This window comes from Mytilus trossulus, chromosome 10 (assembly GCF_036588685.1).
Source record: "Mytilus trossulus isolate FHL-02 chromosome 10, PNRI_Mtr1.1.1.hap1, whole genome shotgun sequence".
Classification (NCBI taxonomy): Eukaryota; Metazoa; Mollusca; class Bivalvia; order Mytilida; family Mytilidae; genus Mytilus; species Mytilus trossulus.
In genome coordinates, this window is record NC_086382.1 from 5,242,100 (window position 1) to 5,269,642 (window position 27,543).

Here is a 27,543-nt window from a genome sequence, read left to right on the forward strand (position 1 = left end):
TCAAAGAAATATATAACTATACAATTCTACATGTAATAAAGTATCTATTACAGAATGTTCATTAATGTCACTACATAAGGATAAATAAGTTTAATGTTATGTATTTATTCTGTCTGTAATAATGACTTCATAAGTAGCCGGCACTGTAACGCCACCTGATCCTCCTAGTTTTAATTCGGGGTCGGTTCCTTCAGGCAGTGTTATCTTAAACCTTTGCATTATCGTTGCAAAAATCATATGCAGTTCTGGTTTAGCAACAGTTTCCCCTAGACACACACGTCTGCCAGCAGAGAATGGTAACCAACTTTCTGGTTTCATTCCAAGTTTTCCATTTTCGTCCAGGAAACGTGTAGGATCAAATTTCTCCACATCTTTCCAGTAGTTAGGATCGTGATGAAGTGCCCAGTGATTAATCATAACCATTGTGTCCTTTGGAACATCATAACCTCCTAGAAAACATGACAAAAACTATTTTTTGGAATTTGACATAGAGATGATTACACTCGGAATAAATTTATATGAAATTAACCATGTCAAAGATCTCTATAAATATTATGTAGGATACCCCACTATGTCACAAAGTCATGTGGAAAATGCATCTGGTCATCATTTCACTGTTAAGCAAATAAAATAATGATATAAAACGGTATCGATATCCTCTTAAAGTTCCTTTTAAAAAGTAAAACCACAAATATACTGAACTCAGAGGAAAATTCAAAACGGAAAAACATCAAACGAATGGATAACATTTTCTTATGTAGAATGGTATATTGAACCTGGTTTTCTAGCTAGCTAAACCTCAACATTTAAGTGAGACGTCAGCATGTCGAAGCCACATTGTCTCAAGTGGGATTGGAGTATATTGCAGCAACTTATTAACACTTGATTTATTACTATAATGATACATATGTGTATCATAACGTATCTGACAGTTGTAAAGGTTAATTTAAAAACTATTTAATTAAAGAATCAGATAATAAAATTAGAAAAAAATGTTTGTCAAATTCATGTTAACAAAATTCATTTAAATTTTCATATTTGTTTAACAGCATACAAAGACGAAATATCAAATAAGAAAAAGTCCTACAATACATGGACTCGTTAAAATGTATCAGATCTCATTGTCCATAGAGGTTACTTCGAACACTGTCGATGGTCAAATAACACTATATATCCATAACAACTTGTCTAATAGACAAACAAGCATGGGAAATCTTATATTGACGATGTTAAAGTCTGTTTGATTTCATACTATCGATAAACAATATTTGAAAATTAACGTTTTGAAGTCTGAAAACGATTTTTTGAGGCATGATCATTCATTGAACTGCAATTCTGGTATATCTGTCATATTTATGACTGTGTACAGGTAAGAGTTCTAAGTTGTAAAGTTGAAATTTGCACTTACAAAATTTCCGGGCGTCATCATAAAACGTGATCGAAAAACAGTTTTTAAGAATCCAAGATAATATCCAAATTGTTGTAACTACAATATCGTCCACTTTAACGTGAAACAGCCTTTTTTGTACTTAAATACGCAACAGGAAGAATGCCACTGATTTTTGGTATGGTTCTTGTCGATCAGTTTCAGGATTTTATGTGAGGTTTTTTGAACTGCTTGTTTGTTTTGCCTTTTTTTCTTTTTTTTTGCCATGTCGTTTTATTATCCCTTTGTTATGCTCTGCTTTTCAATAAGATAAATGTCTTTTATTTTGAGTTCAGTTTTCTTTCTTTCTTTTTTGTTTTTGGTTTGTTTTCTTTAGTTTTTTTTCTGGCCAACTAACACATACTCCTCATTTCATTGTATATATATTTAGTTATGAGAAGAACTACTTCAGTCTCCAATTTGATTTCCATATAGCTGATCTCTACTGTATTTGCACGTTTTAGCTACTTAACCCTTCTTGCTTATCATTGTCTTAATCAAGTTACAGTTGAATAGTTTGTCAACCCTGAATTATTGCATAATCACATTTAATAATTTTGTATTGTACATGCTCAAAAGACATTAAAAAGACCATAATGCTGAAAAAAGTCACAATTTAAATAGTATACATTGGCACAAGTCATCTAAAAGTAAGATGAGCGTCTGATTTTTCAAAAGCAAATCACTGCAGCAATCTAATTAAACTGATTATTCAAATCAAATTTAGTCTCCATATACGATAGGTAAAAGACCGCTTAATAGTTATCAAATGTACCAGGATTATAATTTAATACGCCAGACGCTCGTTTCGTCTACATAAGACTCATCAGTGCCGCTCAGATCAAAATAGTTGTAAAGCCAAACAAGTACAAAGAGTTGAAAATTATTGACAAACCAAAATTCCATAAGGTTGTGCCAAATACGACTTAGGTAATCTATTCCGAGTGTAAAAGTCTTATTGATTTGAGTACCCACCAACTTTTGTGTCACACAGTGTACTATGTGGAACACCTACTGGAGCAGCTGTACCAAGTCTCATGGCTTCATGTAAGGTTGCCTCTGTATAACTGAGTTTTTCTCTGTCCTTTATCCCCGGTAATCTATCTTTTCCTAATTAAAAGTTCACATTGAAATAGACATAAAAGTATGTCAGTTTTTAAATGTAGCCCATACAAACTGCTTGCAATATAACGTGTTATACCCTTAAAAGCAATATTGCTCTGGTACAAGTGTGATAAATGTTAAATAAGACACTGTCATTGATTTTTTCTATTTTGTGTCCTGTTTTATATTTTCTAAGAGTTCTGAGTTCGTTCCAAAAAATGAATGAACCAATTTTGCTTTTCTGATTTGCTTTTTTTGTTGGCATTTGTGTTTCTTGTGTGTTTTATTTTATATTAGTGCAATAAACGTAGTATCATTATCTTTAACAATAAATAATCGTAAAATTTAGTATCATAGCGTTGACAGGCATCATTTTTCAATGTAATTACTTTACTAATTTTTTTTTTATAATCTGTCCATCTTTGTTTTCAATGCAAACGGTAGCGTTCATTTGGTCCAACATTTGAAACAATAATTTGGGTTGTTATGCCTTTGTTTACCTCAGTTTTAAATTGTAACCCGGATTTGTTTTATCTATGTGTATGTATGTTCACGTTTGTGTTTGTTGCACTCCACTTTATTGTTCCTGTTGCTCCTTTTTTTCCTCTTATAGTTGGTGTGTTTTCTGGTTTTAGTTTGTAACCTGGATTTGTTTTCTCTGAATCGATATATGACGATTGAACAGCGGTATCACGTTAAATTAAAAAAAAACTGAACTCTTAGAGGAAAGGGTCAAAACCGAAAGTCCAATATCAAATGAAAAAATCAAGAGCACAAACACATTGAACGAAATGACTTGGTCATGTTGGTATTTGAAGGTATTTTCTTATGTAGAAAATGGTGGATTGAATCTGGTTTTATAACGCTAAACTTCTCACTCATATGGCAGTCGCATCAAATTCCATGATATTTAAAAAAAAAAACGGTATATAATATTTACTGCTGCAAGTATTTCTAAGGTGAGGTTTCTCTTGTTATTATTTTAATTTTCGTCTAAAAACTGATCGGATAAGTCAGGCCATTTAAAACTGACTTTTACAATTTATTACTGTTTAAATTCCAGATAAGCATACTTAGACAAGGTTTAAGGATGTTTACTTCTATGGTTTTGGAATTTTTGCCTGATTTTTCGGAATTTTCTGGGTTTATTCATAACAAAATTTGCCCACTTAAACCTACTTTTCTTTTCATAATTCTTTTACATATAGGTTACAGAGCCATACTTGGTAATTTCGTAAAATCTTTGTTATATTTTTATAGTTTTTGAAAGAAAAGAGGTGCCAATGTAAAATGAATGAAAAATATAAAGAGAATTATTTCCTGCCAAATTTTTAATTGCTTAAATCTTTAAAATAAACAAACAGATCCTTTATTTTCTCTGCTTTTTAAATTCTACTGAGCATTAATCATTGAGATTCAAATAAGTTTTAGACAGAACGAACAGAAATAATAGTGTTATCATATCAAGAGGCAATCAAGCAAAAAGAGTTATGTTTGATTAAAAAATCAGATACATACCTTTGAAAGGATTTTTCTTCATCTTAAAATTATTGGATTGATTTCTTATACTGTTATGCATATGTCATATGCAGGTTATGTTCTGTAATTTGTTGTAATGGGTTTGTTTCGCTCTTTACTGTGATTTCAAGATGATCAACAAAAATATTTCTTTGCAATGAGTATGGTCAAAGTGTGAATATAAACCATTAAAATGATGTATTTGCGCCAGCAGTGGTTTGGTCTATAAGATACTTTCCAGCGATGCTCGAATAATAGATAAAGGCTAAAAAGGCCAAATAAAGTATGAAGTTGAAGGGAATTTAGGACCAAATATGCCTTAAAATTTATAGGCAGCCATTTTTTCACTAATTTCATTTACTATATTGATACAATACTAAAATAACATTGATCTGCCATAGATGCACAATCTTACCCCTAAATATATCTAATATGATTTGTCTTAGATGTGTGTCGAATCACTGAAATAACATGCACGATCTCACCACTAAAAAAATCTAATATAGTTTGTCTAAGATGTGAATCAGCTATCTTACCACTAAATATATCTAATATATTTTGTCTAAGATGTGTTTCAGCTATCTTACCACTAAATATATCTAATATAGTTTGTCTAAGATGTGTGTCAGATAACTGAGATAACATTTCCACGTTCTCCTCTTGTTCTGCTTCTTTTCTTGCTGTATCAAGGAATCAGTAAAATCTCTAATATTGTCTGGAAAAAAGTAAAATCACAAAAATACTGAACTCTGAAGAAAGTTTAAAACGCAAGGTCCCTAATAAAATGGCAAAATCAACAGCTCAAACACATCAAACGAAGGGATACCAGCTGCGATATTCTTGGCTTGGTACAGACGTTTTCTAATGTAGATAATGAAAAGAAGTATAAATAAATAAAATTTTGAAAGATTTAAATTTAATCAAATTATTAGAAATAATCTATGACATTTTAATTTTGTGAGTGTATACAAATCTATAGAAACAAAAACATGCTTTTAGATGTAGTTATTAATTTCAAAATTATCACCAGAACAAAACATACACATTGAAGATTCTTCCTTATAGATAAGTTTAATAAAAAGAACTGAAAAAAGCGCTTGTGAAACAGAAACTGATCACTCTTTATTTTGTTCAACCCATCATTTTTTTCTTGAAAAATGTCCTGTACCAAGTCAGGAATATGGCCATTGTTCATGTTATTGGTCGTTTCTGTGTGTGTTACATTTTAACGTTGTGTCGTTTGTTTTCTCTTATATTTGAGTGTGAATTCACATTACTTTCAGACGTTTTACGGTACTTTTCTTTCCCAAATTCATGTATTCGGTTTTGATGTTATATTTGTTATTCTCATCGTTTTTTGTCTAGTCTGTTTCTGTGTGTGTTACATTTTAATGTTGTGTCGTTGTTCTCCTCTCATATTTAATACGTTTCCCTCAGTTTTAGTTTGTTACCCCGATTTTGTTTTTTGTCCATCGATTTACGCGTTTTGAACAGCAGTATACTATTGTTGCCTTACGCGTTTTGAACAGCAGTATACTACTGTTGCCTCTATTCAAGTGCTCTGGGAAGACTACCCTTTAATGGGTGTTTCCTTCTTTTAATTATGGTGGCGTTTTTTGAATTTCATATTTATTTTGTTTGTCTTCTTTGTATTGTCTCCCCTTCTTATAATTGTTTCTACAGATAACTACTACATAAGTATTACGAAATTGTATACCGTATAGCGGGTTATTTTCGCGGGTGTAAAATTTCGCGATTTACATTGAATAAGGTATACGAAATATTTTGGCGGTTATTATTTTGGCGGATTTAAAACTTTCATCAATACCTTTGCATGTACACTTTTAAATTGGCGGAATTTATTTTGGCGATTTTGTTCTATCCGCGAAAATAAGCTAAAATTTACACCCCGCGAAAATAACCCGCTATAAGGTAATACAGTTGAAAATGGCAGACAAAAACAATATTGTAAGTATTACAAAATGCATTAATTTGAAGGAAAAAAATGGCCCACAAACAATACTGTAAATGTAGTAAACTGTAGATTACTGTTTAAAAAAGATCAAGTTATAGTGTTGACTGATGCATTAATTCTGCTTGCATTTACTTATAATTAGTCACTGTAGTTTAGAAAATATTTCATTTTGGTCATACATAGAGCAAAGAAAATGAGATCTTTTGTAACGCAGAAAGTAAACTTCAATACATTGTTTTGATAAATAAAAAAATAGATAGTGTTTATTAGGAACTAAAAATATTGATATTAACATATTGTCAATACTGTCAATGAAGATCTTTCAGTTTTTCTTTGCCCTAGCTGTATATAAAACAATTAGATTTTTTGGAAGGGTCTTTTATGTACATGTATTTGTTTTTCTTATTTATACTTTGTTTGTGTTGCATTTACTCTTTCTCCTGTATTTTTATAATCAATATGTGTAAAGAAAACATATAAGACTTGCTGACATACCAGAGCTAAAGGTTTTGTCATGTTCCTGAAATTTCCTTTTGACTAAAGAAATAATTTCATCAAACATTTTAGTAACTGTTCTGTACTTATTTGTTGTCCATATTTTATACATGATGGGGAACATGTCTTCAACAAATCCCTTTCCCACCATTTCTGTCGCATCCTTGTCCATTTTCATAAAGTTCACGAATTCAGGATCATCTAATTCAACACTAAAAGATATTTAAAAAAAATCCATTTGTACCCTGAACTGAAACATTTGCACAGCTTTTGGATCTATTTTCTAAAGCAAAATTTGAATAACATTATTCATGTAAAAGTCTTACATGTTCCTTAACTTAAATGCATATGAGATATTCTAAAACTGTGAAAAGACACTTAAAATAAAACCCAAAGTAAAGACCACATAAGTCATCAACGCTAAAAAATAATCATAAATGAAACAACAGACTGAATAACATTGCCTTTAGGATGTTCGCTACTCGATTTCAAAATAACAAGCTATTTAAAAGACTATTAAACATTGATGATATGTAAATAAAGTAACTCAAAAAGCAGAAAAAATACGAAGACACCATGCGCTTGTTTTCGAGACATAAGTCATTGAAGATGTGGTGAGAATAGATTCTCTCTAGAATTTTCTTACATTAACATTGGCGGTTTTTTTTCTTTCAAAAATTAGGGGAAAAAAACAAGGATTTTATCAGATTTTCAAAGATAGCATTTAACACTATATGTAATTAAATTATGGAAAGAAAAGTAAAACTTAGCAGACAAAATTTGTAATGGCATTATGCATGTCTAGCAAGCACTTAAAAACAAATGCTAAATGACTGAAAAAAGAATTTTGACCTTTGAGCTATTGATCTCATATATTATCCCTGCTATAAAAAAAATTATGTACAACGGATACGAAAATATGCTCACATGAATATGGCTACAAAAAATTAGGGTGCTCTAATTTGATACGAAGTTCCTCAGACAAACGCGGCGATATTATAATAAATGGTCAGTATGTGTAAATCTATGTTAGTGTTCGTTTAACGTGAGCGATGGATGTGAATAAATAGCTCAGTGTAACTTGATAACAAGAAGGCGGATACCAAGGAAGCTCTGATTTGAAGCTCCCGAGAAAATGTGACAGCAATTCCTTTTTTGGAAGAATGGACGGAAAGGTGTAAAACAGTATAACATTCCATTCAGACCCAAGATATAACACATGGGAGGCATATTTCTTCGTATCTAAATGATGAGATAAACCTGTAATTGTCATAGATTTAAACGTGTATCATAAAGTTAAAACTCTAAAAACAAATTGGATTATAAACGAAAAGGGAATACCTGAGGGCATAACTGAAAATCGGAGTACAAAGATTGGGTAAGTGTCTTTTTCTACTAAATTAGTCTTATCTTACTTATATCATTGTCACGAAACTTGATCTTTGTCATTCAACGGGAAATCCTCAAAAAGACAGCAAAAAACTATTATAAAATCACGATTCAGATTGAACAACATATCAAACTACTTTGTCTGGTCTTGTAACTATTGTAATTAAGGGAATGTATCATACATTTTTTCAATTATTGGAACTTGTTTGTGATTTCTTTTGCAATAAATAATTAAATACCGCACCTGAAATTTTACAGATGTCAAATCTTATTTCTCTAGCATACATTAAGCCTATAATTGCAATGTGTTTACATTTGACAAAGAGGTTATATTAGACAACATAATGTTACATGTAGAAGTCGAAAGACGACAACATTTTTTACTGAATTTTTGTTTAAATAATTTTCAAATCATATTTATGTGATCAATTTCAAAAAGTCGTTTCTTTTTTTTTGCGTGGAAACAGCTGTTTTGTATTCCGAGCTTGTTTAAGTAATCTCAATTCCTGACAGTAAAACCATTTGACGTGTAATCAAAGCTGATACTTCAATGCTGTCTAAGTTAAGTTATGTTATTATTCCAAATTCTTTGGTTAGACATTTTTTCGAATTTAACCACTCACACATTATATCCATACACGCACTTAATCACTAGACAAACATGGCCCGAGAACACAGTTATTTCGTAGCGCATTTTTTTCCGACAATAAATTCAAATTTTAAGAATCGCAACTGCTCTTTCTCAAAACGATTGTTAGTAGTGTACTACTAGTGGGGCCCATTATATCAAAATTTAAAGAAACTCCTACCAACTCTAACTGACAGCTTCTGACAAATTAAATTTGACCTTTTTTTACCTAACCAAATCACTACTTAACAAAAGGATTCAGCACCCAAATTTTTCAACATGTAATTTCATTCCCCTTCTTAATATTTCATGTATTAAATATCAAGAAATAAATTGGGAAAGTGTATCAAATAAAAAAAGGCAAGTTATACACTGTTCTCACTAGGGACTATATTCGTAGACAACGAAAACCAGACAACGAAAACCAAAGGATGATAACTGTGTCCCTTGGATCACATGCCAGAAGCGCAGAGCTGAAGTGCTGAAGTGCTGAACTGTAATACAATTCAAACCTTATAATACATTGCTTACCTTTCTCCGAAACACACAGCATTGAGAATATTGAACACCATTAGATCTATGTAGTTTTCGGGATTAAATGCACCTTTTTCTTTGGCCATTAAAGGTAAACATTTATTCATCGAATCATGAAGAACTTTCTCCAAATGATTTCCTGCCAAATATTGCCTACAAAAAAACGTGCCTTTGTTCTTAAAACAATTGTTTCACTTCCTTCATCTATTATCCTCAGCAATAGTAATTGTGTCATGTTATTCATGTTTTGTAAAGCGAGTCAGACGCAACATATTTATAAAGTGTTTAATATAAAGTAGACCCTTTCTTGCCAAACAAATAGTTATTGAAGACATTTTTCACAATAAGACATATATCATTTTGTGAAACCAACTGTCATATATAACTATCATTACAATCTGCTTCTATTCAAAAGAAGGGAAAATCTGTCCCATTCAAATCCAATATTTTAAAATTAATATTTCAGATCACGAAAGACATTTTACGTTAAATTCACAATACTACATCTTTGTTTTCATTTATCAATGAGATTTAAACATCAAGAACATGTGTGAGACGGTTTTGATAAATTCACTTGTTTCTATCTAGAAAATATGTTTCTATTCAGAAGGCACACCAACTGTTTAGCTAAGGTTTGCGTTGCTTAGTATTTAGTAGTTTTCCCTTTTTCAATTATCTGGGTTGGTTTGTTTTAATCCTTTACTGGGGAGTGCTATGTGCTATTGCATTATCAGTTTATCTTTACCTTATGAGCTTATCAGTTTATCTGCAACTAAACTATGAGCTTGAGCATATTGTCTGCAGCCTTTTTACAAGATAGTTCAATTAAATTATAAATATGTCTTCCTTCTTATTTATTAATAACATAATGGATTCGTAATCATGGTAATCTCTATTTCATTTCATTTTATTTTTATATTAGACATTGACTTAAAGATTATGAAAGATTACTTATTCAATATACCATTTATTCGAGGTAAAAGTACAGTTCATTGAAATACTAACTACAAGACAGAGTAAAAAACACTAAATTAAATAGAAATAATAAATCAAACTTCTACCTTAAAGCCTTTCCAGCAATTTTTCTGTGCAATTTCCATGTTGGTGTATAATTGGCAAATGCAATATCTTTTCCTCCTTCGGTCAACACGTCAACTTGAATGAAAAATGTTGGAACTGATATGAAATTTTTTTATCACAAAACAATATATTTTCAAGATACACGAAATAACTGTATGTTAAAAGACGGTTCCGGCTCGTCGGGAATTTTTTTCTTTTATCAAAAATGAAATTGTTAAATGTTAATATTTTTTTTACATAAAATGAGTAATTCACAATTCAGTTACCGTTTCTTATATTTCATAGGAATAGTCATTTCCGAATCACCGATACATGATGTTTCTAAATTTCGTTTTTGTTTGGTAAAGGGGAAAAGAATAAGATAAAACTGTTGTTAATCAAATATAGCATAATGTTTTACAAAACTAACATTACAACCGGTAAATCGCCTTATTATAAATTTACATTATGAATATGTAAAAACATATATTTTCAAATTCAAATAGTTAACAAAGTATAAGAAACATTAAAGCATGATTTACAGAACTTCTAGCTGAAACAACTAATTTTTAAATACATCCGCAATTGAAAATATGCATATAAAAGTATTTAGTCTTTTTTTACCTGAATGAATAGAGGGTCTATTGGCGAAATCAGCTTTGCTTTTGACTAATGCTTCTGTGACGCTGTTGATATCATTCAAAACAACCGTCTGATAAGGTCCTGTAAATCAAAATAAAGTTATGTACACATTGTTGTCTCACAATAATCTAATATAATCATTGAAACTTGGAAAGCACCACCGGACTGCAGGCATCCAAATGTTTGTCTTACAATCATCTGAAATAATAATTGAAACTTAGAATGCACCACCGGACTGGAGGTTTCCAAATGTTTGTCCGGTTTTCATGAATGTCAAGGGAAACAAAGAATAGAAATATCGACCGAGTGCTATGATATATACATATTGCAGAAATATGTAGCACATGGTCAAATTCAACAATACAATATGAAAACATGCAGATCGGCACCAACTTATATTTCAAGTGTAACACTGCTGTCGACATAATTCCAAACGAAACAAATTGGGTTTGTGGATTTCAAAAACGAACTTAAAATGCATTTTTTTAAAAGCATTTGAAAAGTAAGTTATAGTCTTCTAGTTCGTATACTGGAATATAAAATCAGAAGGAACCTCACAAATTGGTTGTTTTCTTTTCTCATCGGAAATAAACAGGTGTAGGTGACTGGGAAAACTCATTGCATTTTGATGTAGAATTTGGAGTACCCCAAGGCTCATCTAGAACTTTTAGAACTTAATAGAGCATAGAAGATATTATATAAATCTATAAAGCATAGAGTATGGATACCCATACAGTTCTCTTGAGTCATGGCTGTATTTAAAACGTTTAAGATAAAGTACCTTTTATATTTTTCTAGAATAAAGTAAAACTGAAAATAGCTTTCTCACTAATGACATATATATGTAATTTAGTGGGATAATAATGCATGAACTTAAATTAGAAAAAAATCCACTCACTTTATTCAACAGCTAGAGCCATGGGGTGTGAAAAATGATTATATAATGAATATGATTTTTTTTTTATATAATTCATATATAACATATAGTATTATACCAGGAACATATATATATATATTGATATACTGTTCTCAAATAATATGTACATTGTACCATCAGAAACATATGATGATGTATAACCGTTTCTGGTAACATTATATATACACTGAAATATGTGTTATAATGAAGAATTAAAAAAAAAATTACCATGTTGACCTGATATATAAATCCTCAATCATCAAACGCAGCTTTAACAATTGTAAAAAAGAATGTATTCATTATAAAAGAGATCTACATGTAATTTACCAATAGGTAAACTAGATGCAGATTGAACAATCATCTATGGTAAAATTATTGAATGACTGCTAGAACCTAGAAGATGAAAAGGGAACAAGCACAAGCAATATTATATTATGAAGTGCAGATATTATCTTCATTCATTTGAAATTACATCTGAAAGCTACAAAATAAGGATCTGACTCTGTTCAAACTGTTTTCCTCTGTTATTTATCTATGATATATCTGATCTCAGAATGTTTACACTGAACAGGGATGTCTATATAAGTTCTTGCACTGAACTTGCAAATTTGTTCACTGATTTAGGACAAAACCTGACAAGTGTCACAATAAATTACACCTGGACTTCCCAAAAAATGATGCACTGCTAAAGGGATGTAATTTTGATGTATTAACTGTCTTCTGATTGGTTAAAATTATTAGTTTTATTTTCAATGTTGTGAATTTTGATTGCGACACGCCCACTCTGACGTTGTGTATTCATACGCCAACATGGGTGTACGTTATTATTGTTAATATAAATAACATAAGATGTTCTGTGTGCCTTTGTTTTTGATAGAAATTTATTTATAATGAATGGCAATAAATTATTTTGATTTTATTGAACCATAAAACTAATTTTTGACTCTTCACATTTTACATATAACATCTCACTTTGTAAAAACAGCTGTTATCAAACCACGTCTCTTTTAAGATGATATATACTATTCAAAAATAATTTGATTTGTTGACATACTGGTTCCCAGATATAATATATAAATTTCATCTCATAGAGACATACATTGGGACTGTTACCAGTATAAAAACATATTATATTTACAGAAATACAACCTATATGTAACAAGAGCATGAGCATTCTACAATCTAGTATATAGTACAAGATGCACCGACAAATAAAAGGGAGATAATCTAGAATATCATGTTCCTTTAAATACAAAATAGTCATGAAACGAAAACAAAGAAGTTAGACTCGAGCCATCAAAACAACTAAAGGGTAAAGTTCCAAATTCCAGTAATATTGAGTGATTTCAACATAAATATATTAATTTCGATTCACGAATCAGAAATTTGAAAGCCCTCCCTACTAGAAAGGTAGCAGCACTGTCACGCAGTCGAAACTTTTAGAACTTCGGTGTCAAAGCCGTTCTAAAGTTTAACAGTTCGGGGGTTAGAAGCAGTGGTCCGAATTTATACTTAAGTCGTTACTGCTTTTAGATTGAAGACATTTTCTGGTAGAAGAAGATGCAAAAACAGTATTGACAATTCAGGGTGCATGATATAATGTTTAATAGGAAGAAACATATTTTTTTTAAACTAGCAAATATCGTAAAAAGACTCTATAAACACAGCTGTAACATATGTTGCCTCACCAATAACACTGTTTAAGTCCTTACATTGAACTCCTAATATTGTTATTTCTAGTATCTCTAAATTCATTATACTTACCTAGACTAACAGTGAAGACTGGTCCATATTTCTGTGTAAATTTTCCAAATATTTCATGAAGAAACTTAGCTTGGATAACTGAAATTAATTTAATCATACAATTACTCTCTGCTATACATAAAGGTTTGGATGAGGTTTACAGAATATAAAATAATGGGCAAAAAATGAAGAAAAAAGTACAAAACAACTTAAGAAAAAAAGAAAAATAGGCAAACAAAATGAAGAATAATTACATAAACGGTACCAATTTTCCTGCACCAGATGCGCATTTCAACAATACATGTCACTTCAGTGATGCTCGCGGCCAAATTAGTTGATATCCAAAGCTTATATAAAAGATGAAGAGCTATAATCCAAAAAGTTCAAAAGTATAGCCAAATCCATAAAAGGAATCAGAGCTTTGCATAAGGGAGATACATTTCTTAATTTATAATAATTTCTAACATTTTGTAACAGCAAATTTTAATAACACAAAAAATACGTATTTTCATGCCAGTACCGAAGTACTGGCTACTAGGCTGGTGATACCCTCGGGGACTAAAGCAGAGTGGAATGTTAGAATAAAAAAGAAAAGATATAACGAGAAGGAATATAAAGAATAAAGAAAAATGGTCTTACTCTAATATGAAAGAATAAAGAAAAATGGTCTAATATGTAAGAATAAACAAATAAAGGACCCCCATTCTAGACCCTCATAGATATACTTACACGACGGGTGTCACTTGTGGGACAGGATCTGCTTAACCTTCCGGAGCATTTGAGTTCACCCCTAGTTTTTGGTGGGGTTCGTGTTGTTTATTCTTTAGTTTTCTATGTTGTGTCATGTGTACTATTGTTTGTCTGTATGTCTTTTTCATGCCTTGTCAGTTTATTTTCGATTTATGAGTTTGTTTTTACCGTCCCTTTGGTATCTTTCGTCCCTCTTTTACATCCGTAAATATTGAGCAAAGAACTGGTTACAAACACTATAACGGATGCATATACTTTACAAATTAAGAATAGGTTTAAATCTCCTATGTTTCATAAAATACTTAAGTTCTTTTGAATTTCAAAAATGCATCAGAAGGTAAACTTTTGTTCAGGTAGTTGCAACTATGGTTTTAGCACAATAAATTTATTTCACGAATTTCAACTGCAAGTTGAACCAACAACGTTAAAATAAGTCTTTATAGTACATGTAGGAACTAGAAGTTATGGTCATTTGGGTAAGACGAAGCATGTATTTGTTTAATGCATAAAAACAATATGAGTCACTTGGCATAGATATATTTCTTTATAAATTATAAATCAACCGTATTTCCTTCATCATGTTCATAATTTCCAATCAGAATCCAGTAAAATGATATTACCTTCAAAACTTTCAATCAGAGGTAAGCAAAATGATATTACCTTCATAACTTCCGATCAGAGGCCAGCAAAATGGTCCTGGCGGAAGATTGTATTTCCATCTTTGTCTGAGTTTGTATACAACAAGTACAACTAGTAATCCAATTAGAACTGTTTGGACATTTAACGCTGATAGAATCGAATACAACATTCTGAAAATATAAAAATACACAACCATTTTGGTACAACAATCCCGTTTGTAGCACAAAACACACTGCGAAGACAATGTATTTCATCACTGTTATCATTATTCTTTATACGATTAATACAAACATACGATTTTTAAGTGTATACTTTTGTTCAACAAAAAATAGTACACAAGTAGTGGATCTAGAGCTTCACATGAAGAACTTGTTGGTGATTTCAGGTAAAGTTTTGTTTTCAACATTTTTTTAAACAATAAAAATTGAAACAACTATTAATATTTCTAGAGCTTCTATGATATGGATAGAGGTATAATCAGTTAAACTTTGAAAAGCCTGGTAAAAACTGAGACATCAAAACACCACTCCCTGATGTTGTCGTTCTACGTGTCATTCAACAAAAAGAAGATAGTTATGAATCATATTAAACAAATATTGAAATGAAGTTTGAAGCTAAATAAAGGCAACAGTAGTATACCGCTGTTCAAAACTCATAAATCCATGGACAAAAAACAAAATCGGGGTAACAAACTAAAACCGACAAGGACGACACAAGATATAAAGATTTGCCACTAAAGATATAGCTATAGCTTGCTGTTCGGTGTGAGCCAAAGACGTTGAAGTCCATTGGCACTCGGACTACATCTTCTTATATCTAAGACACAAAAGATATAGATATGGTGACACACAAAAGATATAGATATGGTGACACACAAGAGATATAGACATATCCAACTAAGTGAGACATCAGGTGAATTAGATTACGTAACAATCCGACATCTTTAGTAAATTTGTCTTATAGAAATTGAATAGGCTTTTCAATACGCTTAATTTTCCGTAAATATACCGATTTCCTTTGTCTTTGAACATACATCGTTCGTAAACGTTGAAGTGGACAGTTAAACTTAGATGAATTTCCTGATCAATTGTTAATATTTCTCTTTTACCCCATCTCTCAGCCTTTTTTAACAGTTTAATTCGAATGCAAATTACGTCCCTAATCGATTACAAATTACGAATATGTCGGAATTTTTAAAATGGCTGTTATGTCGTGTTCACACTTCAGAGAAATTTGCGTTTCTCATTAACTATGCTGTTCAAGGGGCACTATAGCTACGAGATATAGAAAAACATAAAATTTGATATTGTTTTTGTTTTTGTTAAATCATAGTGAAACAGTAAAGTAAAAAATGGCTTTTAGCTACCAGTTTGGTTCAGTTTTATCAAAATAAGCATAGAAACATTATGCAAGTGAATAATTCGACCTCATTAAATTAGATTTCATGTGAACCTCAATTGAACCTCTTAGCTAGAGATGTGTTACGCATGAACAAGCCGTGATCAGCCACTAAAAGGAAAAGAATGTAAACACCGAAAGTGAAACAAGGGTATGTTCAGTAGTTGTCGTTTGTTGATGTTGTTCATAAGTGTTTCTCGTTTTTCGTTTTTTATATAAATTAGACCGTTGGTTTTTCCGTTTGAATGACTTTACACTAGTAATAATTTTGGGCCCTTTATAGCTTGCTGTTCGGTGTGAGCCAACGCTACGTGTTAAAGACCGTACTTTGACCTATAATGGTTAACTTTTATAAATTGTGACTATGATGGAGAGTTGTCTCATTGGCACTCATACCTCATCTTCTTATATCTATAAACCATTTGCTTGACTGATTCAATATACAAAAACTTACAATATTCTTATAGAGGTTACATGTAACACGATTATTAATATATTGTTTTAACCTATTCTAATATGAAATCATACAGACATAGCAAAGTCCATTTGCACGAGTTCGCTATCTATTTATATCTATGTTTAAGTTTACGTCGGCATTCTTTGGAAAATTAATAATTAGATGGCGTCTAGACTTAAAAAAAACACGAAATGCTGAGACATAATTTCGAGTTTATGCATCGTTAATTGTTTATCTGAGACTTTATTATTTGGATATACGTTTTAGAATGTTACAAGTCGAATACAAAAATTTGTTACAGTCCACACATTTTTGACATCTGCATGAAAATATAGAATGACACAGACGAATATCTACCTGTGAATGTATGTTTCTAAGATAGGTTCAACAACAGGTTGGCCAGCCAAGTAACAGACAGATAGATAAAGACTAAAACACACAATTATTCAGGTAGAAACAGGATACGGATGTTAAAAACAAAATTAACAATACTTGCCGTTAATAATCAACCCGTGTACAAAGTTATTTCAAGTTTAATCAATGATCATCAATATATAACTTTAGTTATAACATATTTTGCCCCCAGGAAATTCTTCAACCATCAAACATCGTCATAACACTTGATAAATTGATAAAATTAGAACAATGATACTGAAAAAAACAAGTTTTTCCAAGAAAACAGGGGGACACCCCCCCCCCCCCCCCCCCCCAAATTTAAAAAAAACAAAAAAAAAACACCCTCCCCTTAATCAGCCTCTGCTATCGATGCCCCTGGCATCCCGATCTGCAGTATTTTGTAGACATCTGTAGTTAAAGATTGTCATATAAATACGTTATACATTTTGGACTACACATATTGAATTCACAAATAAATATCATCGGACAACAATAATTAATACAGAGTCAGATTAAATATTTTAAGGTGTCCTGCTTAGATTTTAAATAATAAGAACTAACTTACCCAAAACTTTTAATTGAAACAAATATTTGTAATTTTTTAGTAAGTGTCCACTGTTTGGCAAAAGAAACTAACTTCTGTAGGTATTTGTCGATTTGTTATCAAATTGTAAACAAAGTCATTAAATAGATCGATATAGTAAGTAACAAAAACATACGAAACAAACAACGTTGTGTGTATCCGGAATTAGATCAAACATGCATTTTATAAATTATATTTTATAATAGCAATCTAAACTAGATTTGTAAGAGGGTTTGGATGGGGTTAAATGATTAAAGAATAATGCCCTTAAAAAATGAAGATTAGAGAATAACGGGGCAAAAAATAGAAGATTAGAGAATAAAGGGGTTAATTTTTGGAAGATTAGAGAAAAAAGGGGTTAATTTTTTAAAGATTAGAGAAAAAAGGGGTGAAAATTAAATGTTTACAGAATAACAGACCCCCCCCCCCCCATCCAGACCCTCTAGTAATTGCTAGCAATAAAGGATGGCACACTCGTTCCCCAATTGCCAAGGATATGGCAGCAATTATGAAAAATCAAAGTCCATGAGTGCATCTACACATGCCAATGAATGTTTTTATAAAGTTTCAGTACTGAAGTATCGAGCATTAATCTTTTTTTTGACATTTTTGCTGTTTCCATGGAAACGGCGGCCATTTCGGAAATTCTAGAGTGGAACTGCAACTCTAAACATGCCAGTTACCATTTATGTAAAGTTTCATTAAGTTTAGAACACCGTTTCCATTTGTTCGCATTTTTTGCTGTTTCCATGGCAACTGCATCTATCTTGAATATGCCAACCCCTAATTGCAAATCTTCACATGGTAGTTACCAATATTGTATAGTTCCATCAACTTTGGTCCATTCAATTCCAAGATTCAGATTGGACAAAAAAGTGTGGAAGAAAAAGAAAAAGAAACGTAGAATAACAGTACGTCACCCCATCTCCGTTTAGGGTGCCATAATAAGCCTAAAATAGCGTTTAAGAAACAAAGAGTTTAAAGGATAAAGATAATTGTTCAAAATAAAAGTACAGAACCCTGAAAACCAATTGTTTGTTATCTAAAATATAATTGTAAAGACATACATATGTACACAAATACGTATACATATCAAATAACATAGTATAAGAGAAATACATATTCTATGTCTCTGGATAAATGAAATAAAAAAAAAAGAACAAAGGAGAAAATTTCATAGTAATTAGAATATCGACTGACAGTGGAGAAAAAAATCTGCAATCGAAAACCTGTGAAAAGATAATAACAAATTAAAAGAAGTCATCGTAATAAAGGCCGAATCCATGGTCCGAAGAAAGTGTATTGCTTTATTTCAATAAGGCTCTAATTAAAGAGCATGTGTTATATATACTTCTTCAACAGTGGGCCCTCTCCAACAATGAGTACTACAGACAATATTTATATTGTCTCATTTTTGTTGGTCCAGTATTGCTGTAACACGAAAAGGGTAAAAATAATAGCCATTTAAGGTCAATCTTTCATATAAGGAGTCTACCAACGATTTTGGTTCAGCTCGATTTATTTTTAGATCATTTCTCGAAAATCGTCTTTGATTAAAGTGACTATATCTTTTTTTCACAAATTTGAAGATTATAGGCAAACAAGCCTAAAAAATAAGAAAATTGTGTTAATAAAAAGAGCAATAACCTCAATAAATAGTTCTTGGATGATTTCGGTTTTGTATGTAGATCATGTCTTCTTTTTTTTTTTTTTATCTATTTTCCTTTACAGAATGTCAACATCAGTGGCGGATCCAGGGGGAGGGGGTTCCCGGGGTTGGAAACCCACCCTTTTTTGGGACGATCAATGCATTTGAATTGGGACATATAGTTGGAACCCCCTCCCCCTTTATCCTGGGTTGGGACCCCCCTTTTCCCCTTTCAAAATGGCTGGATCCGCCCCTGTAAACTGTCGACATACACAGGTATTCTGCGACCTGAACTGAATAAATATTCACTATTGAAAAACGTCTACATCTATATTAATTCAATATTCAAACAACCATGAAATTTGAAACACAATTTGATGATTAACTAAACAGTACAATGTATATATCAATACTAAGGATTCGCTTCACTAAAATAAATACGATAAAAACATCGTAAGTTATACTGAAATGTTCTGACTTATGATTATTTTTTCTCATATTTTGGGGAATTTTCCGATGGTGAACTTAGTCTAGAACATGTAGAAATAAAAGAGAGACAAAAGATACCAAAGGGACAGTCAAACTCATAAATCGAAAATAAACTGACAACGCCATGGCTAAAAATGAAGAAGACAAACAAACAAACAACAGTACACCTGACACAATATAGAAACTAAAGAATAAACAACACGAACCCCACCAAACACTAGGGGTGGTCTCAGGTGCTCCGGAAGGGTAAGCAGATCCTGCTCCACATGTGGCATCCGTACTTTTAGTTGTACACTTACACAGGTGAGTCCATCTGTAGTGTAGATTGAATGACCGTTTATACCTTTGAAAGCAGCAAAATGGATTAGCATCCAGGGATGAGTTTCTTATAGGTCAACCTTTATACCATATTGAAACAAGACAAATATTTGAACAATATACCTAGCTATAAATTAGGATCTGACTTTAAGCACCCAATTCCTTCAAAGACAAGAAAGATAACTAGAGGCTCTAAAGAGCATGTTTCGCTCACCTTGGTCTATGTGAATATTAAACAAAGGAAGCAGATGGATTCATGACAAAATTGTGTTTTGGTGATGGTGATGTGTTTGTACATCTTACTTTACTGAACATTCTTGCTGCTTACAAATATCTCTATCTATAATGAACTTGGCTCAGTAGTTTCAGTTGAAAATGTTAGTAAAAATTTACAAATTTTATGAAAATTTTACATTATTGATGTTTACAGTTTATCTCCTGTCTATAATAATATTCAAGATAATAACCAAAAACAGTAAAATTTCCTTAAAATTACCAATTCAGGGGCAGCAACCCAACAACGGGTTGTCCGATTCATCTGAAAATTTCAGGGCAAATAGATCTTGACCTGATTATCAATTTAACCCCATGTCAGATTTGCCTTAAATGCTTTTGTTTTTGAGCCATGGCGGCCATCTTGGTTGGTTGGCCGGGTCACCGGACACATTTTTTAAACTAAATACCCCAATGATGATTGTGGTCAAGTTTGGTTTAATTTGGCCCAGTAGTTTCAGAGGAGAAGATTTTTGTAAAAGTTAACGACGACGGACGACGGACGCAAAGTGATGCGAAAAGCTCACTTGGCCCAGGGACAGGTGAGCTAAAAATAAAACTGACAAGTTCCGAACTACTGAGGGGCCTGTATCCATGCACAAGAACAAATTCTGCATGATTGATTCCGATGTTTTTCATTCTGACAAACTAATAAAACTGTGTACCTCTACAATAGCAGTAAGTAACGTAAAGAATCATACAAAAAGAAGGGAATATATGAGCCTAAGATCGATCACTATGCACTCGTCCCGTATATACATGTACTATATGCCCCTGGACGTGCATAATTTACTTTTCGTCGGGCGGGGGGGAGGGGGCGGTCAGCAGTACTTTTGCGCCAAATGTACAGAGAGAGAATAAAACTTATTGCTTTGCTGAATACTTAATACAAAATATGCCAAAAAGAGAAGAAAATAGAAGCTTTTGTTGATAACGTTTTAGCCACATATGTTGATGACACAGTGCTTTGTTTCCACCATGCGTATGGGCTGAAACTATCGACCACAAAACGTACCAGTAATGGAGCATCCCGGAACGGGAATCGAACCAGGAACCTTTGTGTTAGTTGTCCGATGCACTAACCAGTACACCACGGCTCTAACGATGTCACAACCTGTAGCTTGAGAAAATGCACGATGACCTATCATTATTATTATATTTTTGAATATATATCAATATATACTACGTTTTAGCAAAGTATGAACAAATTCTATCATTTTTAGTTAAGACTCCCATACCACCTCAAATCATAATGATTGTCTAATTAATCATTATATATATGGAAGTTTTTAACGACCTTGACTGGCTATACAGCCCTTGCACGGTCTGTATTAATCCTTTACCGCAATGTCTATTTTATAAACTATGATACTGACTTATTCATACGCGCTTACCTTATTGTTTTCTTTCTTTCTCACGACTCGATGATATATGTCTCCACTTTAAAAAGAATCCGATTTCTTCAAAAGTTATTTAAACTCTTAGTCTAAAAAACTCTATTTGAGTGCAGATAATTATCTGTTAGAAAGTAAAATGACCTTGTATGTGTATTTAGAAATATTCTGTGTTCAAGGCCCCACACTCGAGACTGGTAAATTTAAAGAAACATTTATTGATTTACATAGTGTGTGTATAGTGTATGTAAATATTTGCCATCTATTTTATGATTGACTGGGGTCACGAATTGGGACAAGGATTTAAAGTCGATGATGATCATTTACGTAATGGGCGTATGACATTTGCGCCGATTTTGAAAATTTTCATTCTTTCATTTGCGCCGATTTCATTTTTTCATTTGCGCCGATTTTATATTCTTTCCTAATTGGATTTACAGGTAAGTTGTAGGTAAGTTAATATTTGTACAATGGCTGAGCACAGAGTATCAAGACAAATCATGTGACATTGCAATTGGTAAATGGCTATCCCAATGTTTCGGGTAACCATTTTTTTTACCAAAATGAAATCGATGACTGCTTCACGTTTGACATTGTCTGACGCTCCGCTCCTTCTGATGACAAATGTCATACATCTTAGACAACGTACAAGTACACATTCCATAACGGTCAACCAATTCGCGATGGTGTCCATTAAATTAACGAAGGGATGATTTCAACTTCACCATTTGAAACTCTTGATTTAATAGCTTCCTTGTGAGAAAATGCGAGCTCTATTAATGCCCCCACCAGTACGTATGCCCGACAAAGAAAAGATGGCCTTCGTTATCGACAATTACGCCAAATATAGAAGAGACGAAATCATAAGAAAGGAATATATTAGATGTGTTGCCTATACATACTCGGCAAGAACAGATTTATGATTTGAATGTATTCCGTTTTTATGGATTTGAATGCTGTACATATATTTTTAATTCGTCATTTTAGTAAAAACAAAGTGCTTTTATCTTAGGTTTTTACTTCTTGATTTTAAGCAGGAGACAACAGTTATATACATGTTATGACTGACAATTCATAACATATGTACAACTGGCTAACGGAAAAGGTCTTTAATGATAAATGAAAATAACATTACTGGTATGGAGAGTTGTCTCATTGGCACTCAGACCACATCTTCTTATATCATTTCACCTGTATTTTACCTGTTATTTACCTGTAAAAAAATCGGCGCAAATGAAAAAAAACATCGGCGCAAATGAAAGAAAAAATCGGCGCAAATGAAATGCAGATCGGCGCAAATGCAAAACGCCGACCAAATGATATTTTATTTATTTTCAAACTTGGTCGAGGTATTATGATAAGCTAAGAATAAAGAAAACAATACACTTATACAGAACTTAAAGCCCTGGCGAAAACCTTAAAATTATTATTCTTGATGGTTAAGAAGAACGTACTATATATACTATTTCAGTCAGATGTATTACTAATTATGGAAACAAATCATTTTAATGATCTTCAATATATGCAAAGATTATAAATAAAACATTTTCTTGAATAACAGGAGACAGCAATCCAACGACCAAATATCAGCCGACAAGATAGTATAAAAATGAGGAAATGCGGTATGATTGACCACTATCCACCAAGGCCTTAATGAACCCTTTGTGTAAAGTTTCATTAAATTTGAAACACTTTTCTTTTCCATGGCAATTGCATCTATCTTGAATATGCCAACCCCTAATTGCCCATCTTCACAAGCAGTCCTTTTGCGCCAAATTTTGGTTTTCAAATGTATCAATTGCGCCAATATTCGGAACTCATTTACGCGGCCAATTTACCTGTTCACATATCTATCATAGATTACCCGGATATATATATATTTATTCTTATTTTTGGCTTAAAAAGTATCATATGTTCGGAGTTCGGAGATATTTCACCTAGAAGATGAGCATCTGGAGAGAAATGACTTAAAATGCATTAGAAAGTCAATGTACAGAGAGAGAATAAACTTATTGCTTTGCTGAATATTTAATACAAGATATGCAAAAAAGAGAAGAAAATAGAAGCTTTTGCTGATAACGTTTTAGCCACATATGTTGGTGACACTTTGTTCCCACCATGCGCATGGGCTAAAACTATCGACCACAAAACGTACCAGTAATTTAGCATCCCGGAACGGGAATCGAACCAGGAACCTTTGCGTTAGTAGTCCAATGCACTTACCACTACACCACGGCTCTAACGATGTCACAACCTGTTGCTTGAGAAAATGCACGATGACCTATCATTATTATTATATTTTTGAATATATATATCAATATATAGTACGTTTTGTCAAAGTATGAACAAATTCTATCATTTTTAGTTAAGACTGCCATACCGTGGGGCCTCAAATCATAATGATTGTCTAATTAATCATTTACCGCAATGTCTATTCTATATACTATGATACTGACTTATTCATACGCGCTTACCTTATTGTTTTCTTGCTCACGACTCTATGATATATATCTCCAACTTCAGAAAGAATCCTGCCGATTTCTTCAATTAGAATTTAAACTCTGTCTATTTGTACAAATGTATGTAGATACTTATCTTTTAGAAACTGTTTTAATTTCATCAGATATTTGATGATACAATCCCATTTAATATTGCACTATTTTGTATATTGACATTTGTGAAATAATCTGCTAACATTCGAGATTTTATAGTAGTATATATCATTTAAACATTTGTCATCCACTTAATGAATCACTAAGGGGACGAACTAGGACGATAGTTAAATTAGATATCCCGCCGTCGTTTTATATTTGTTCGTCTTTCATTTATAGTTCGTATCGAGTCTTCCTTGTGTAGTGGTATGTGTAGTGGCTTGATATCAGCTAAAGGTCTTGAGTTCGAACCCCATCATATACACTGGTTTTTTTTTCTACGTGAATTTTGGTAGACAGTCTTTTCCGTATAATTAATTATAAGTTTTATAGTGGATTTGTCATTCCCGCCAAAATGTTACAGAACATAGTAAAGTATGCATAACAAAGAAACTCAAACTGGGATGATCTGGTAGGGGTGATCCGGCTCAGATCACCCCTGTTAGAACAAAGGAGCTGGGATGTCATATGCTCGATATCCATTTTTTTAAACTAGGTTGTGCATCTAATATCTCGTATTAAAATTTTGATTAAAAAATTAAATATTGAAACAAATCATGTTTATGAGATTGTTCATAAATGTTTCTCGCTTTTTATATAGATAAGACCGTTGGTTTATCTGTTTGTATTGTTTTACACTAGTCACTGGGCCCTTTATGGCTTGCTGTTCAGTGTGAGCCAAGGCTCTGTACATGTGTTGAAGACCGTACTTTAAGTCCTGAATTTAGTTATAAATAACAGTAAGCAACAACCAAAAATTCATAACATAATATATACATCACAAAAACCTTAACATACAAATACATATCTATTTGACATGTATCTATAGTATAAAAGGTAAATTATAAACGATGGATTAAAAATGGTTAAAATAGAAAGGAGCGCATCGATGCGATGCCTTTTTTTTAGGGACGAGTCAGCTGACTGAGAGAAAAAATATATAAAAGGCCGAAGAAAACCCAACAAATGTCAAATATTAGTATGATCATAATGTACATAAAGTTCTATGTGTTTACTCAAACATTGTTCGACATAACCTTGAACTAAATGAAGGGTTAACAGTTTGATAACTTATATAAATATACACGTCCACATATACACGTTAACATTATATACGTATACAATTTGAACATTCAAACAACCCTGTAATTTGATACAATTTTAAAGACAAGAAAAGTAAATATCAGAAGTCTCATTGTACATTCGTTCCTTTATTGTTCATGTTGCACTTCGGTGCAGGAAATTATTACTGTTAATGATAGACCATTTAATTCAAGGGGAAAAGGGAGGGTGCTATGGTTTTTTTTTTTTAATTTCTGATCCCCAATCTGAAATTTTTTTATTGTGGTCAAGCAGATGACAAAATGTTCTGAATCCAGATTATTTCCCCAATACCTAGCTTTTAGTGTAAAATTTTGAAGAAGAAAAAAATAATTGATAGCGTTAAAAACTATCAAAAAAAATCACGCTTTGCGCGAGGAAATTTAATTTTGACTCTAACATTTTGTTTAACCCAACTTGAAGTTAAATGGTTGCTCCTTTACATTAGTATACAATAGAAAAACAAAAGATATGGGGTATCCATCCGTGGCACAAAATAAGTGCATGCGCCGCTAAACCACATACAAATAGCATAGGAACAGATATGTTAATGCTACTTACCCTCTTGTATTTAACTTGACCACGTCTCGCTAGACGACTGAGTCACTCGATGTACTTCCAAAGTTCCTATCTAGTTTATTAAAGAGTTTAAATCGTATGCTTTACAAAGCATCCGTTCGAAAGTTGATTTTCACAAGATATTATATATAATCCAAACCACTATTGCACTTTAACGACCTTGTATGTGTATTTTGAAATATTTTGATTTCAAGGCCCCACACTCAAGACTGGTAAATTTAAAGAAACATTTATTGATTTACATAGTGTGTGTATAGTGTATGTAAATATTTGCCATCTATTTTATGATTGACTGGGGTCACGAATTGGGACAAGGATTTAAAGTCGATGATGATCATTTACCAAATGATATTTTATTCATTTTCAAACTTGGTCGAGGTATTATAAGCTAAGAATAAAGAAAACAATAAACTTATACAGAACTTAAAGCCCTTGCGAAAACCTTAAAATTATTATTCTTGATGGTGAAGAAGAACGTACTATATATACTATTTCAGTCAGATGTATTACTAATTATGGAAACAAATCATTTTAATGATCTTCAATATATGCAAAGATTATAAATAAAACATTTTCTTGAATAACAGGAGACAGCAATCCAACGACCAAATATCAGCCGACAAGATACTATAAAAATAAGGAAATGCGGTATGATTGACCACTATCCACCAAGGCCTTAATGAAAAGGATGTAAGCAATTATAGACAAACGTACAGCCTTCAACAGTGAGAAAAATACATGCCGTAGAGTCGGCGTTAAAAGGTCCATACATAAAAAAAATATGAAACAATTCAATTGAGAAAACTTACGGCCTAAATTATAAAAATAATAATTTACGAAAAATACTACTACTAGTAAGACAACATGAACGACAAGCACTGACCTACAGGCTCCCGACTTGTGACAAGTACATATTACTTATGTGTATGGGAGAGGTACTGTAACTGACATCTAGTTCCGTAACTAATGAAAAGATCCAATCAGTACACACCCAACAAACAATGGACGTCATTAAGAAAAAGTACGACCTTGCATTGTGCAGCAAGGAACAAAATAAATAAAGGTATCAAAAGATTATAAATCAAAGCAACAAAAGGTGCTAAAGGCAGTTAATCAAAAACCCAAAGGCAACCTTGGCCACATTCAGATGAATAGTGTAAAGAATTAGTCAAAATATTTATCTCAGGCATTGTTCTCAGCTATTTCTAAAGTACCAATTAATGCGTGTACAGTTATGTTTATGTTATGCAATCCTTCCACTTTCAAAAGTTATTTCCAATTTATATTTATAAAGATACAATGTCTGAGATTGTGCCAGTAAAGATGTTTAAGCCGTCACATTCTTTATGTACCTGTTCATAGTGAGGACCCACTAATGTGGTGGTTGTAGCTGTATATCATATTTATTTTTCTTAATTTTTTTGTACATTTTTTTCAT

At 32.1% G+C, this 27,543-nt stretch overlaps 1 pseudogene; it reads right to left on the bottom strand.

The window, feature by feature from the left end:
* On the bottom strand, positions 1-26,352 carry LOC134686650 (steroid 17-alpha-hydroxylase/17,20 lyase-like; annotated as a pseudogene).
* Between the last annotated feature and the right edge of the window lie 1,191 nt (positions 26,353-27,543).